This window comes from Orcinus orca, chromosome 20 (genome assembly GCF_937001465.1).
Source record: "Orcinus orca chromosome 20, mOrcOrc1.1, whole genome shotgun sequence".
Taxonomy (NCBI): domain Eukaryota; kingdom Metazoa; phylum Chordata; class Mammalia; order Artiodactyla; family Delphinidae; genus Orcinus; species Orcinus orca.
Genome location: NC_064578.1, coordinates 58294583 through 58311052, shown reverse-complemented (window position 1 = coordinate 58311052; position 16470 = coordinate 58294583). Strand labels below are relative to the sequence as shown.

At 44.4% G+C, this 16470-nt stretch overlaps 1 long non-coding RNA gene across 1 annotated transcript; it reads left to right on the top strand.

Moving 5' to 3' along the window:
- Window positions 1-56: 56 nt before the first annotated feature.
- LOC125962696 (uncharacterized) lies at window positions 57-16035 on the top strand. The gene is made up of 4 exons (XR_007474271.1): window positions 57-1608; window positions 4592-4721; window positions 5396-5464; window positions 15876-16035. It is a non-coding gene; the product is annotated as an uncharacterized LOC125962696 (long non-coding RNA).
- Window positions 16036-16470: the final 435 nt, after the last annotated feature.

The following is a 16470-nucleotide window of genomic DNA, read 5'->3' as shown; positions in this document are numbered from 1 at the left end:
GTCACGCCACTCGGCATGTGGAATCTTAGTTCCCTAACCAGGGATCGAACCCGCACTCCCTGCATTGGAAACATGGAGTCTTAACCACTGGACTGCCAGGGAAGTCCCCAGATCATATTTATTTATTTATTTAAATTAATTAATTAATTTATTTTTGGCTGCGTTGGGCCTTCGTTGCTGCACAAGCTTTCTCTAGTTGCGGCGAGTGGGGGCTACTCTTTTTTTTTCTTTTTTGCGGTATGTGGGCCTCTCAGTGCTGTGGCTTCTCCCGCAGCTAAGCACAGGCTCCGGACGCGCAGGCCCAATGGCCATGGCTCACGGGCCCAGCCGTTCCGCGGCATGTGAGATCCTCCCGGACCGGGGCACGAACCCGTGTCCCCCGCATCGGCAGGCGGACTCTCAACCACTGCGCCACCAGGGAAGCCCAGGGGGGGTGCTACTCTTGGTTGAGGTGCGCAGGCTTCTCATTGCGGTGGCTTCTCTTGTTGCGGAGCATGGGCTCTAGGTGCGTGGGCTTCAGTAGTTGTGGCACGCAGGCTCAGTAGTTGTGGCTCACGGGCTCTAGAGCACAGGCTCAGTAGTTCTGGCGCACAGGCTTAGTTGCTCCGTGGCATGTGGGATCTTCGCGGACCAGGGCTCGTACCCATCTCCCCTGCATTGGCAGGTGGATTCTTAACCACTGTGGCACCGGGGAAGTCCCTTTGTTTGTTTTTTACTGTAGATTTATATCTCAATTTGTTTCAGAGCAATTACTTCAAACGTACATAGTTAATTTATTTTTGTCTATGATCATTGCCGTATGATTGTTAAAGATAATTTCTTGAATTCCTAAACATGGCTGAATTTTTATAATTTTGACGCTTGAATTGCTTATGATAATTTTTATGAGTTTCCTATACCCGGAGACACAACTTTTGTGACTCTATGGAATGACAGGTTCATTTATATCTGTAGCCTTTAGGGGCGTCTGAAAGAATTAGTTTAGCCTCTCAGAGCACGCTGAGCTTCCCGGGAGTCCAAACTAATACGTCTCCAAACACCTGCGCCATCAGTTGCAGAAAGGGCTCCCCAGAAATCTGAGTATGGCCTTTTCAAGAAGGAGCGAAGTCCCTCCTCTGCCCGAGCACCCAGACGCACAATTTCCCAGCGCCCCTGGCAGCGGAGCTCTGCCTTTTTTTTTTTTTTACTGCCTTCTTTACTAGAGGTCGGCGGGGAGTATCCTCACACGCGGCCTGTGGTTCTGCGGGAACTACATTACCCAGAATGCTCCACGACGGGCGGCAGCGCCACTCAGCCAATCAAAGTCTCATAAAAGGGGCGTTTCCGTATCAGGTGCAATTCATAAGGGAGCGACTTCTGGTTTCCTTCTCGTGGCGGCCATTTTAACTGCTCTGGGTCTGTTCTGGCTCCGGACTGCTGGGTCTGGACCGACGTGACGGCCAACAAGGTCCGAGAAGAGGCCTTTTTCTCCCAGGACAAAAGCGGGTCTGAGGCTCGGCGACCCCGTCCCGATGCCCCGCGCCAGGCCTGGGAGACGGACTGCCGATCTGGGTCCCGCTCTGCCCACAGACCCCAATGGCAGCGGTGGTGCTGAGGGACCCGCCTCAGGTAGATGCCTGTCCTCTGGACCCTCACTGCGCTCACCCCAGCAGACACTAAAGCCCCCAGTGCGGGGAGCCTGTTCTTGTGCTCGCAGCCCTCACCCCAGCAGACAATAAAGCTCCCAGTGTGGGGCGCCTGCTCTCGTGCTCCCAGCCCAGGACCCTGTGTCCAGGATGGTGAGGCGGCCGTGGGTGTGATGCCAAAAGCTTGGCCTCTGTGCACAGGTGCCGAATCGAATCTCAGAGACAGTTTTCGGTGAAGCAGAAAATAATAGTTTTATTGCTTTGCCAGGCGAGGGGGGACACAGTGGGCTCGTGCCCCGAAAACCTGTTGTCCCAACGCCGGGGGAATTTGGTGAGGAGTTTTACAGCAACAGTTGAAGAACGCGGTTGTTGATTAGGATCAGGGTGTGAGCAGGGCTTGCATTCCTTTAATCTGGCCTCAGGTGGTGTCCTGATCGTCTCTGAAGAATGCTTCATCAAGTAGTTAGCATCTTCTATTTGTTGGGGGTTTTAGTTCAGTAGAGCTCAAGGATATTGTTATGAATATCCCTTGACCTACAAACAAGAAAAGCAAGACACAGAAAGGCTTCCGTACCCAGGAGCCCCTCAGGGTTCTGCTAGGTTTCTGGTGGGGCCCTGTTTCTGACAGTGTGGTGGCAAGTGGGGGAGGGTGACAGGCACAGGGACACCTTGTAAAAGGGGAACTGATCACTGAGGCTCAGAGATTAAGTAGCTATCCCAGACTTCAGGGCCAGGCAGGGGTACATGGAAGCCTGAGCCCATCAAACCCCTCCATAGACTCATCAGTTGTTCCACATTTCCATGGCTGCTTATGGAACCAACACAGTCAAGTGGAAGATGTCCCGTTCCCTCGCTGGGCCTGACACTGAATCACATGTCTGGATTGTGGTGTCTTGGGACTCTTAAGTGCTATTTCCCCAGTCCTTGAGTCCCACCTGGGGTGGTGGAAAAGGAATTGGGGAGGCTCTCAGAGACAGTATTGTCTGGCAGGTGGCCAAGGCTCCCAAGAAAAGACGACATGAGATGGATGCACAGTCATAGTAGCAATTGAAGTGAGATGATAGTCAAGCCAGAACTAGTGTTATTTACCACTCTGTACACACCAGGATTTTGTGAGGACTTTGGTGGAGCTTGTTTCTCTCTTTTTTTAAAAAAATTAATTTATTTATGTATTTATTGGCTGAGTAGGGTCTTTGTTGCTGCGCGCAGGCTTTCTCTAGTTGGGGCAAACAGGGTCTGAGCGGGGGCTACTGTTCGTTGCAGTGCGCGGGCTTCTGATTGCGGTGGCTTCTCTTGTTGCGGAGCACGGGCTCTAGGCACGCGGGTTTCAGTAGTTGCAGCACGCGGGCTCAGTACTTGTGGCACACGGGCTTAGTTGCTCCGCGGCATGTGGGATCTTTCTGGACCAGGGATCGAACCCGTGTCCCCTGCTTTGGCAGGCAGATTCTTAACCACTGTGCCACCAGGGAAGCCCATGTAGCTTGTTTTTCATTCAGCCTGGAGGATAAGGTCAAGAGCAAATGTAGTCATCTGTGAGAGTCATTAGGCCTGGGGTAGGCCACCTGTGGGCTGTTCTTTGAACGAGGGGTAGGTGGACAGAGGAAGGTTGTAGTGGTAGGGGGCAGCAAGTGAAGCACACAAGTAGAGGAGAGCCATATGTGTCTGAGATACATGTGTGATTCTGTGTGACTAAGTCAGAGGCAAGGAACTGAGCCAGGCAGGGAGATCTTCATAGAAAGTTTTGGGGCTGTGAATGCTAGTGGAAGCCATGGGTTGTCTGGCATCATACTGGATTGTGTTTAACTATGTCAAGCATAATCTTTATGTCATCTGTCAAATTGCAGCATAAGCCCGTTATGGGTAGCCTTAACATGGGTGGTAGAAATGGGATGGCTCAAATGTCCTCAGTGCAAGTTGCCCTCCCCACTCTGCTCCTACCAGATACCCCTTTTTTAGCAAGAAGACCAGAGCAGTTCCTGTTCATCCCTTTGTAGCAGGTTTCAGTTCCTACCAATCCATGGAATTTTGCACAAAGCCAATCACACCCTCCCATGGGAACCAAGGAACACTTCTCCCTCTTGATACTACAAAGCTTATATCCCACAGCCCCCGGTGTACAGCCTCTCTTCTGGAGTACAACCTCCATGTGGCCCTGTGTAGTGTGGTGTGTCCTCCTCTCTCAGGCTGTGAGTATATGTGATTTATAAACTGCTGTCTATCTCATATGTTCAGTGTCAAATGTCACATGTTTGACTGTCTCCATAACTATACACTGGGAATTCCACCCTCAACAGTGGGGTGAAGAGGTGTTGATTAAGACACGAGTAATGTAGGGAGACCACAGACATGCCTATGGTGTGGGCCCTAAGGTGGTGATGGCCATGGGCATGTGGCTGTGGAATCTAGGGATGTGAGGGATGTGCATTCTAAAGAGTGGTGTGAACTTAGGGAGTATACCTGAAGGTTCCAGGATCTGGTATTGAGACTTTGGTAATACCAGGGTAATATGAGCCTCTGGATCCTCTATGCCAGGCCCATAGCTTAGATATTGTTGACCCTTCAACAACAAGGGGTTAGGAGAACCAACCCTCTGCACACTCGAAAATCTGCATAAAAGTTTACAGGTAGGCCCTCTGTATCTGTAGTTCCACAACTGCTGATTCATCCTACCTATACACAGATCGTGAGTACTGTAGTATTTATTTATTGAAAAAAATCCAAGTATGAGTGGACTCGTGGTTCAAACCTGTGTTGTTCAAGGGTCAACTGTATGTTTCTCCACCTGCCTCCTGGACCCAGGGATTAATGGGCACATGAAGACACAATGGCATCAGTGGTGCCAAGGCCTAGTTTCTCAAAATGCTGAGTTAAGGAGCTTGGGAGGAGGGTGGGCATGGAATAGATGTTGGGGGAAGGGATTGTGACTCAGAAGTGGACTGCTTTTGGTTCTTCTGTCATCATCTTAGCAGGGCAATGTGACCTTTGAGGATGTGGCCATGTACTTCTCTTTGGAGGAACGGAATCTCCTTGACGAGCCTCACAGATGCCTGTACCAAGATGTGATACTGGAGAATTTTGCACTTGTAACCTCCCTGGGTAAGACCCTCAAACCTACCCCTGTGCCCAGAGACAGCCTCTGCCCTTTCTCTTTCCCCAGGACCAGCTATGTCATTCTCAAATCAGGACTGTGGGCACTGCTTCCTCAGTTTCCTGAATAGGTGCTGTGGTTGGTAGGACTGCCCTCTCCTCTCTTTGAGCAGGTCCTACACCTGCTTTCCTGCAGACTCCCAGGGAAGGATGCAGGGTCCAGAGTCTTGTACTCATCCTGCGTCCTACCTTACTTGCCTTCTCCCGGGCCAGGTGACTTTGTCCAGATCGAAGGAACGTGTGTGACCCAGGTCTAACTTACTTCCTCTAGTTGACATTTCCTCATGCCTGCCTGTGCCAGCAATTACCATCACTGACATAGTCACTACTTAATGTGGATCATGTTCTGTTCTTGTAAGAGCCTCCCCCAAAGTTCTCTTTGTAATAGTTTTCTTTCCTGTGGGCTATCAGTATTCTGGGCCAATCCTGAATGCCTTCTGTCCTATCTTTCCCTTAACACTTCCATCACCCAGGTCCCATGTAGTTGCTCATCTTGGGGGTGGGGTGGAGAGCCCTGGGTGGTTCAAAGAATGGAAATAAATTGTTGTAGTCAGTTCATGCTGCTATAACAAACTAACATGGTTGGGTGTTTAAACAAACATTTATTTCTCACTCTTCTGCAGTCTGGGAAGTTGAAGATTAAGGCACTGGCCTTGTGGAAAGAGCCTTCTCTTTTTCTACGAAAAGAATAGGTATGTACTGTCTACTGCCCTAGGATGGTTTGCCTCTCTTTGACAACTTATCAGGATTTGGACAACATTCCATGAGGACATAAAACAAAAAAGTCCTCTCCTGGAGCCTCTGGTGAACAGTTGGGTCTTGCTTTACAGTGTGGTTCCATTCACAGCCTCCATCCTCCACCCAATCCTACTTCTAAACATGGCCTCTCTCAGCAAAGAAGCCAAGCATAGATTATGGGAAAAATTGTTAATAACCAGGAAACTGGGTCTCACTGAGGAGAAGCAGCTTGTCCAAGGAACTATGGCCTCAACACCCACAAATCCCATTAGGGACTTCAGGGTTCCAAATCCTGCCTTAGCACTTGCAACTTGGAGTGCTTAAATGAGTAACAAACCTCATTCTCCTTTAGATCTGTAGAGCACAGTGATTTTCACATTCTAGGAACTATATCCTGACACTGTAAATTTTTAAATCTGCAGTTTAGGAGACAGTTTAAAAGGTAGAAAGGGAGCTAAAGGGCAGAAATTATGATTGCATAATACATTACATTAGTGTGTTGCTCAGTAGCTTACCAAACCCTTTTACCCACATGTTTATCCCTGTCTGTCTTAGTACATTCAGGCTGCTGTAACAAAATACCACAGACTGGGTAGCTTATAAACAACAGAAATTGATTTCTCACAGTTCTGTGGGCTGGAAAGTCCAAGATCAAGGCACCAGCATGAGGTTCTGGTGAGGGCCCTATTACTTGTTCATAGCTGCCACCTTCTCTTTATGTCTTTATATGTTGGAAGGGGCTAGAGAGCATTCTGGGGTCTCATTTATAAGGGCACTAATCCCATTTATTATGGCCCCACCTTCATGACCTAATCACCTGCCAAAGACCCCCACTTCCTAATACCATCACATTGAGGATTAGGACTTCAACATATGAATTTTGCGGGGACACAAGCATTCAATCTATAGCATTCTACCCTTGGCTCCCAAAATTCATGTCCTCTCACATACAAAATAAATTTATCCATTCCAACAACCCCCAAAATCTTTTTTTTAAACATCTTTATTGAAGTATAATTGCTTTACAATGTTGTGTTAGTTTCTACTGTACAACAAAGTGAATCGGCTATATGTATACATATATCCCCATATGCCCTCCTTCTTGCATCTCCCTCCCACCCTCCATATCCCACCCCTCTAGGTGGTCACAAAGCACCAAGTTGATCTCCCTGTGCTATGCGGCTGCATCCCACTAGCTATCTGTTTTACGTTTGGTAGTGTATATATGTCAAAACCACTCTCTCACATTGTCCCAGCTTACCCTACCCCCTCCATGTGTCCTCAAGTCCATTCTCTACGTTTGTATCTTTATTCCTGTCCTGCCCCTAGGTTCTTCAGAAACTTTTTTGTTTTTTTTTTTAGATTCCATATATATGTGTTAGCATACGGTATTTGTCTCTCTCTTTCTGACATACTTCACTCTGTATGACAGACTCTAGGTCTATCCACCTCACTACAAATAACTCAATTTCGTTTCTTTTTATGGCTGAGTAATATTCCATTGTATATATGTGCCACATCTTCTTTATCCATTCATCTGTTGATGGACACTTAGGTTGCATCTATGTCCTGGCTATTGTAAATAGAGCTGCAATGAACATTGTGGTACATGACTCTTTTTGAATTCTGGTTTTCTCAGGGTATATGCCCAGTAGTCGGATTGCTGGGTCATATGGTAGTTCTATTTTTAGTTTTTTAAGGAACCTCCATACTATTCCCCATAATGGCTGTATCAGTTTACATTCCCACCAACAGTTCAGGAGGGTTCCCTTTTCTCCACACCCTCTCCAGCATTTATTGTTTGTAGATTTTTTGATGATGGCCATTCTGACCAGTGTGCAGTGATACCTCATTGTAGTTTTGATTTGCATTTCTCTAGTGATTAGTGATGTTGAGCATCCTTTCATGTATTTGTTGGCAATCTGTATATCTCCTTTGGAGAAATGTCTATTTAGCTCTTCTGCCCATTTTTGGGTTGGGTTGTTTGTTTTTTTGCTATGAGCTGCATGAGCTGCTTGTATATTTTGGAGATTAATCCTTTGTCAGTTGCTTCATTTGCAAATATTTTCTCCTATTCTGAGGGTTGTCTTTTCACCTTGTATATGGTTTCCTTTGCTGTGCAAAAGCTTTTAAGTTTCATTAGGTCCCATTTGTTTATTTTTGTTTTTATTTCCATTTCTCTAGGAGGTGGGTCCAAAAGGATCTTGCTGTGATTTATGTCATAGAGTGTTCTGCCTATGTTTTTCTCTAAGAGTTTTATAGTGTCTGGCCTTACATTTAGGTCTTTAATCCATTTTGAGTTTATTTTTGTGTATGGTGTTAGGAAGTGTTCTGATTTTATTCTTTTACATGTAACTGTCCAGTTTTCCTAGTACCACTTATTGAAGAGGTTGTCTTTTCTCTATTGTATATTCTTGCCTCCTTTATCAAAGATAAGGTGTCCATATGTGTGTGGGTTTATCTCTGGCTTTCTATCCTGTTCCACTGATCTATATTTCTGTTTTTGTGCCAGTACCATACTGTCTTGATTACTGTAGCTTTGTAGTATAGTCTGAAGTCAGGGAACCTGTTTCCTCCAGCTCCGTTTTTCGTTCTCAAGATTGCTTTGGCTATTCAGGGTCTTTTGTGTTTCCATACAAATTGTGAAATTTTTTGTCCTAGTTCTGTGAAAAATGCCATTGGTAGTTTCATAGGGATTGCACTGAATCTGTATATTGCTTTGGATAGTATAGTCATTTTCACAATGTTGATTCTTCTAATCCAAGAACATGGTGTATCTCTCCATCTGTTTGTATCATCTTTAATTTCTTTCATCAGTGTCTTAATAGTTTTCTGCATACAGTTCTTTTGTCTCCTTAGGTAGGTTTATTCCTTGGTATTTTATTCTTTTTGTTGCAGTGGTAAATGGGAGTGTTTCCTTAATTTCTCTTTCAGATTTTTCATCATTAGTGTATAGGAATGCAAGAGATTTCTGTGCATTAATTTTGTATCCTGCTACTCTACCAATTTCATTGATTAGCTCTAGTAGTTTTCTGGTAGCATCTTTAGGATTCTCTATGTATAGTATCATGTCATTTGCAGACAGTGACAGCTTTACTTCTTCATTTCCGATTTGGATTCCTTTTATTTCTTTTTCCTTCTCTGATTGCTGTGGCTAAAACTTCCAAAACTACCTTGAATAGTAGTGGTGAGAGTGGGCAACCTTGTCTTGTTCCTGATCTTAGAGAAAATGGTTTCAGTTTTTCACCATTGAGAACTGGCTGTGGGTTTGTCATATATGGCCTTTATAATGTTGAGGAAGTTTCCCTCTATGCCTACTTTCTGGAGAGTTTTTATCTTAAATGGGTGTTGAATGTTGTTGAAAGCTTTTTCTGCATCTACTGAGATAATCATATGGTTTTTATTTTTCAATTTGTTAATATGGTGTATCACATTGATTGACGCGAATATTGAAGAATCCTTGCATTCCTGGGATAAACCCCACTTGATCACGGTGTATGATCCTTTTACTGTGCTGTTGGATTCTGTTTGCTAGTATTTTGTTGAAGATTTTTGCATCTATGTTCATCAGTGATATTGGCCTGTGGTTTTCTTTTTTTGTGACATCTTTGTCTGGTTTTGGTATCAGGGGGATGGTGGCCTCATAGAATGAGTTTGGGAGTGTTCCTCCCTCTGCTATATTTTGGAAGAGTTTGAGAAGAATAGGTGTTAGCTTTTCTCTAAATGTTTGATAGAATTTGCCTGTGAAGCCGTCTGGTCCTGGGCTCTTGTTTGTTTTCCGGACAGGGGCACGAACCCGTGTCCCCTGCATCAGCAGGCGGACTCTCAACCACTGTGCCACCAGGGAAACCCCCTGGGCTCTTGTTTGTTGGAAGATCTTTAATCACAGTTTCAATTTCAGTGCTTGTGATTGGTCTGTTTATATTTTTTTCTAATTCTTCCTGGTTCAGTCTTGAAAGATTGTGATTTTGTAAGAGTTTGTCCATTTCTTCCAGGTTGTCCATTTTATTGGCATAGAGTTGCTTATAGTAATATCTCATGATCCTTTGTTTTTCTGCAGTGTCAGTTGTTACTTCTCCTTTTTCATTTCTAATTCTGTTGATTTCAGTCTTCTCCCTTTTTTTCTTGATGAGTCTGGCTAATGGTTTATTAATTTTGTTTATCTTCTCAAAGAACCAGCTTTTAGTTTTATTGGTCTTTGCTATTGTTTCCTTCATTTCTTTTTCATTTATTTCTGATCTGATCTTTATGATGTCTTTCCTTCTGCTAACTTTATGTTTTTTTGTTCTACTTTCTCTGTTTGCTTTAGGTGTAAGGTTAGGTTGTTTATTTGAGATTTTTCTAGTTTCTGTGTAGGATTTGTATAAACTTCTCTCTTAGAACTGCTTTTGCTGCATCCCATGGATTTTGGGTCATTGTGTTTTTTCTGTTTTTATTATTATTATTTTTTTGAGGTACGTGGGCCTCTCACTGCTGTGGCCTCTCCCGTTGCGGAGCACAGGCTCTGGACGCACAGGCTCAGCGGCCATGGCTCACGGGCCCAGCTGCTCCATGGCATGTGGGATCCTTCTGGACTGGGGCATGAACCCGTGTCCCCTGCATCGTCAGGCAGACTCTCAACCATTGTGCCACCAGGGAAGCCCGGTCATTGTGTTTTCATTGTCATTTGTTTCTAAGTATTTTTTGATTTCCTATTTGATATCTTCGGTGATCTCTTGGTCATTTAGTAGCGTATTGTTTAGCCTCCATGCGTTTGTGTTTTTTACAGTTGCTTTCCTGTAATTGATATCTTGTCTCATAGCATTGTGGTTGGAAAAAATACTTGATAAGATTTCAATTTTCTTAAATTTACCAAGGCTTGATTTGTGACTGAAAATATTGTCTCTCCTGGAGAATGTTCCATGGACACTTGAGAAGAAAGTGTATTCTGTTGGTTTTAGATGGAATGTCCTATAAATATCAATTAAATCCATCTTGTTTAATGTGTCGTTTAAAGCTTGTGTTACCTTATTTATTTTCATTTTGGATGATCAGTCCATTGGTGAAAGTGGGGTGTTAAAGTCCCCTACTATTATTGTGTTAACTTTCAATTTCCCCTTTTATGGCCCTTAGCAGTTGCCTTATGTATTGAGGTTCTCCTGTGTTGGGTGCATAAATATTTACAATTGTTATATCTTCTTCTTGGATTGATCCCTTGATCATTATGTAGTGTCCTTCTTTTGTCTCTTGTAATAGTCTTTATTTTAAAGTCTATTTTGTCTGATATGAGAATTGCTACTCCAGCTTTCTTTTGATATCCATTTGCATGGAATATCTTTTTCCATCCCCTCACTTTCAGTCTGTATGTTTCCCTAGGTCTGAAGTGGGTCTCTTGTAGACAGCATATATACAGGTCTTGTTTTTGTATCCATTCAGCCAGTCTATGTCTTTTGGTTGGAGCATTTAATCCGTTTACATTTAATGTAATTATCAATATGTATGTTCCTATTACTATTTTCTTAATTGTTTTGGGTTTGTTTTTGTAGGTCTTTTCCTTCTCTTGTGTTTCCTGCCTAGAGACATTCCTTTAGCATTTGTTGTAAAGCTGGTTTGGTGTTGCTGAATTCTCTTAACTTTTGCTTGTCTGTAAAGGTTTTAATTTCTCCATCAAATCTGAATGAGATCCTTGCTGGGTAGAGTGGTCTGAGTTGTAGATTTTTCCCTTTCATCACTTTAAATATGTCCTGCCACTCCCTTCTGGCTTGCAGAATTTCAGCTGAAAGATCAGCTGTTAACCTTATGGGGATTCCCTTGTAAGTTATTTGTTGCTTTTCCCTTGATGCTTTTAATATTTTTTCTTTGTATTTAATTTTTGATCGTTTGATTAATATATGTCTCGGAGTGTTTCTCCTGTATGGGAATCTCTGCGCTTCCTAGACTTGATTGACTATTTCCTTTCCCATGTTAGGGAAGTTTTCAACTATAGTCTCCTCAAATATTTTCTCAGACCCTTTCTTTCTTTTCTCTTTTTTTTTGTGGTACGTGGGCCTCTCACTGTTGTGGTCTCTCCTGTTGTGGAGCACAGGCTCCGGACACACAGGCTCAGCGGCCATGGCTCACGGGCCTAGCTGCTCCGTGGCATGTGGGAACTTCCCGGACCGGGGCATGAACCCGTGTCCCCTGCATCGGCAGGTGGACTCTCAACCACTGAGCCACCAGGGAAGCCCCAGACCCTTTCTTTTTCTCTTCTTCTGAGACCCCTATAATTTGAATGTTGGTGCATTTAATGTTGTCCCAGAGGTCTTTGAGACTGTTCTCAATTCTTTTCATTCTTTTTTCTTTATTCCGCTCTGCAGTAGTTATTTCCACTATTTTATCTTCCAGGTCACCTATCCGTTCTTCTGCCTCAGTTATTCTGCTAATGATTCCTTCTAGAGAATTTTTAATTTCAATTATCGTGTTGTTCATCATTTGCTTACTCTTTAGTTCTTCTAGGTCCTTATTAAACGTTTCTTGTATTTTCTCCATTCTATTTCCAAGATTTTGGATCATCTTTACTATCATTACTCTGAATTCTTTTTCAGGTAGACTGCTTATTTCCTCTTCATTTGTTTGGGCTGGTGGATTTTTACCTTGCTCCTTCATCTGCTGCATGTTTCTCTGATTTCTCATTTTGTTTAACTTACTATGTTTGGGGTCTCCTTTTTGCAGGCTGCAGGTTTGTAGTTTCCATTGTTTTTGGTGTCTGCCCCCAGTGGGTGAGGTTGGTTCAGTGGTTTGTGTAGGCTTCCTCGTGGAGGAGGCTGGTGCCTGTGATCTGGTGAGTGAGGCTGGATCTTGTCTTTCTGATGGGCAGAACCACGTCTGGTGGTGTTTTTTGGGGTGTCTGTGAACTTAGTATGATTTTAGGCAGCCTCTCTGCTAATGGGTGGGGTTGTGTTCCTGTCTTGCTAGTTGTTTGGCATGGGGCATCTAGCACTGGAGTTTGCTGGCCACTGGGTGGAGCTGGGTCTTAGTGTTGAGACAGAGATCTCTGGGAGAGCTCTCGCCAATTGATATTACATGGGACCAGGAAGTCTCTGGTGGTCCAATGTCCTGAACTCGGCTCTCCCACCCCAGAGGCTCAGGCCAGAGCACCAAGACCCTGTCTGCCACATGGCTTTCCTGGGCTTTGGTTTGCTCATTTTAGTTTTTGGTCAAGCTCCAGTTGACATTTGGTTTGGCACACCATCAAGATTCTGAATGTTTTCAGTTTTATTTCTCCAATTTCCTTCCTTCTGATGATTTTTCTAAAAGCTTACTCTTCAGGTTTTTAGAAATCTCATTTTTTTCTTCTCAGTAATTCTGTGAGGTTGGTCCTGTTGGTCAAATTTTATAAAAGAATTCCTAAAGAGAACAAGTTGCTTGACTAGGATCACACAGCAAATGAGAATGCTAGGATCTCTTGATTCTTCTCAGTAACTTCTCTCTCCCCCATATTTCTCTTTGTATCCTGGCCCAGCCCCACTTCCACAACCTCTCCAGTCTAAATCTCAGCAAGGGTCTATTGCATCATAGACTTTGTTCAGCTGGTTAATGGGCTTGGGCTCCTTTTAGCCTTATTGAAGACAGATACCACATATACCGTTAATTTTCCACATAGATTTCCAGAAACCTGACTCCCAGCCAGAAACCCAAACCCTGTGGGTGGAAAGGAAAAAACAAAAAAAAACCCCAAAAACCTACTACACGACCATTTCCACCTTGCAGGGCCAGCAAACATGCCCCCAAAATCTTAACTAGTTCTAGCATCAACTCTAAATTCCAAAGTCTCATCTAAATATCATTTATATCAGATATTGGTGAGACTTGAAATACAGTTTACCCTGCAACAGATCTCTCTCCAGCTGAGAACCTATATAACCAAACAAGTTATGTGCTTCCAAAATATAGTGGTGGAACAGGCATGAGGTAGACATTCCCATCCCAGAATGAAACAATTCCCATTCTAAAGGGAAGGGAGAAAGGAGTGATAGGTACCGAGTAAGTCCAAAGCTTACTGGGGCAAATGTCTTTGGACCTTAAGCCTCAAGTATAATCCTCTGTGGTTCAGTGCTCTGCCCTCCAGGCCCACTGGGGAGCAGTCTTGCCTCTGCTGCTCTCCTGGATTGGGATCTCATGACGGTGGCTCTCAGACTGGCACTGTTGGCTGGTGGCTCTGTTGGTGATGTGTCCAGGTGCTACGGCTCTGGGAATCCCTGGCCCCATGTGTCTGCCGAGCACAACACAGCTCTCTGCCGGGGCCCCGCCATGAGGCATGGAGTGGGAACATCGTGGTGTGCCTGACCCAGATAGGTGGCCCCACCCATTGGAGTCATGTTGCTCTCCCTTGGCCCTTGCTCTCTGGGCCTGTGGTGGAGGTGGCAGCCATGAGGGTCCCTGATCACCTTAAGGGGGATCATTTTTGAGATGGCAGATGAGGTTTCTGGGTCATATGCATGCTAATCTTATCAAAGTCTTAGTGTTCCCTTCTGAAAACACCTTCTCATTCTTTTCAAAATGGATAGGCTGAGAATTTTTCAGATCTTTAAGTTCTGGTTCCTTTTTGCTTAACAATCCCGTCGTCAAGTCATCTCTCTAATTGTATCTTACTCTAAGCAGTCAGGAGGAACCAAGCTGCTCTGCAGCACGGTTTAGAATTTTCTCAGCTAAATATCAAATTTCATTGCTCACACATTTTACCTTCTATAAAACACTAGAACATGAACAAAATTCAGCCAAGTTCTTTTCCACTTTATAAAAAGGATCTTCAGTGTTCCTTGTCTAATAACATGTTCCTCATTTCTTTCTCAGATTCATCAGAATAGAATAGCATTTACCATCCATATTTCTATGCACATTTTGTTCATGATTCATTATCATCTAAGAAGATGGAAGCTTTCTCTATAACTCCCCTCTTTTGTTCCTAAGCTCTTACCAGAATTACTTAGCATTCTTGAAAATATTGGCTTTTGCAAATATGCACCTCAAAACTCTTGGTAGCCTCTGACCATTACCCAGATCCAAAGCCACTTCTAATTTTTCAGGTTTTTCTTGCAAGCAGCATCCCACTTCTCAAACCAATTTCTGTTTTAGTCCAGTCAGGTTTCTATAACAAACTACCATAGTCTGGTACTTACACAACAAACATTTATGTCACAGGTCTGGAGGCTGGGCAGTCCTCGATCAAGGCACTGGCAGTTTCAGTGTCTGGTGAGGCCTACTTCCTTGTTCATAAATGGTCTCCTTGTTGCTGTGTCCTCACATGGCAGAAGGGGAATGAGAAGGCTTTCTGGGGTCACTTGTACAAGGGCACTAATCCCATTGGTGGGGGCTTCACCCTCATGATCTAATCACCTGCCAGAGTCCCCCACCTCTTACTACCATCACATTGAGGTTAAGATTTCAACATATGGTGTTTGCAGGAACATAAACATTTGAGTTTGTAGCATAAATCCAGCTACAGCAGTATGGATTCCATGGGAGCCTAGCCCTGGGGGAGGCACGATGTCTGAGCTGTGCTCAGATCATACAGAAACCTATTCTGTTTGTGTAGTATTTTGGTGCTGTTGACAAAGGCAGCCTAATGCCTTTCCTTTCCCATTCTTGACACTGCCAACTTGTCAGCTCTGCTATTTGTCACTTCTGCTCTTCCAGCTCAGGGCTGTTCACCACATCTGTGGGCTACACATCTCACTCGCTGTTCTCATTGCTCCACCTGTAGTACTCTCTGACATTGGCCTCTACATGTGCATTGTAACATGCACACATATTCTTTCTTTATTTTTTTTTTTAAGACTTTTTTGATGTGGACAATTTTCAGAGTCTTTATTGAATTTGCTACAGTATCGCTTCTGTTTTATGTTCTGGCCCTGTGGCCCCAAGGCATGTGGGATCCCAGCTCCTCGATCAAGGATCAACCCCACATCCCCCGCACTGGAATGCAGAGTCCCAACCACTGGACCGCCAGGGATGTCCCACACACATATTCTTAAACAGTCATTGAACACCAGCTACTCTGTTGTAGTTGCATTTTCTTGGGCCTGAACACACTCTTCTACATAACACACCGATGTCAGCAGAAGACCAGATCTCCAGAGAGAGTTGTTTCCAAGGGAAGGAGTTGTAGACCCTTTCCTCCCTGTGCTGCACCCAGTGGTGCTGTATTTAACCTCGTGAGTCCTCCCCTGTTCTGTGATCTTTAGAGGCCCAGTTCTGCTAATCAACCCATTCTCAACCTGTACCCAACTCTTTGGTCCCCAGAACAATCCCACTGATTGTTCCTGGGTTTGTCCCACACACACTTTTCTACAGGTTACCCTTCTCACTGGAATCAACATGCACTTCACCAGCATTTCCTTCTTTCAGGTTGTTGGTGTAGAGTGGAGAATAAGGAGGCATCTTCTGAGCACAGCATTTCTGCAAAGTAATGCCACAGGATAGGACTCTTAAAGCAGGTCTGTCTCCCCAGAAGGCCCACGTCTGTGAGATGTGTGGACCCATGTTGAGAGACAGTTTGCACTTTGTTGAACACCAGGAAACACATCACAGGCCGAAACTGCACATGTGTGGGGCATGTGGAAAACAATTTCCTCTCACTGCAGACCTTTATCGCTGCACAAGCAGCATGTTGGAGAGAAATGCTTCAAAAGCAATATGAGCAGAGCCTTGTTCTTGAAGAGATGCTAATTCCATGTGTCAGGGAAGTCCTTTACCTGTAAGGAGGTTGGGAAGGACTTTCTGGCCAGCTTGGGACATCTTCAGCAACAGGCTACTCACACCAGGGAGAAGTCAAACAGCGGACCGGAGTGTGTGGTGGCCTTCCACAGTGTAAACAACCATTACAACTGGCTAGAGTGCATGAAAGCTTGCAACCCCAAACACACCCTTGTTCCGCACCAGAGTCCTCAAGAGGGAAAGATCTTACAGGTGCCGTGAGTGTGGGAAATCCTTTAGAAAAAAC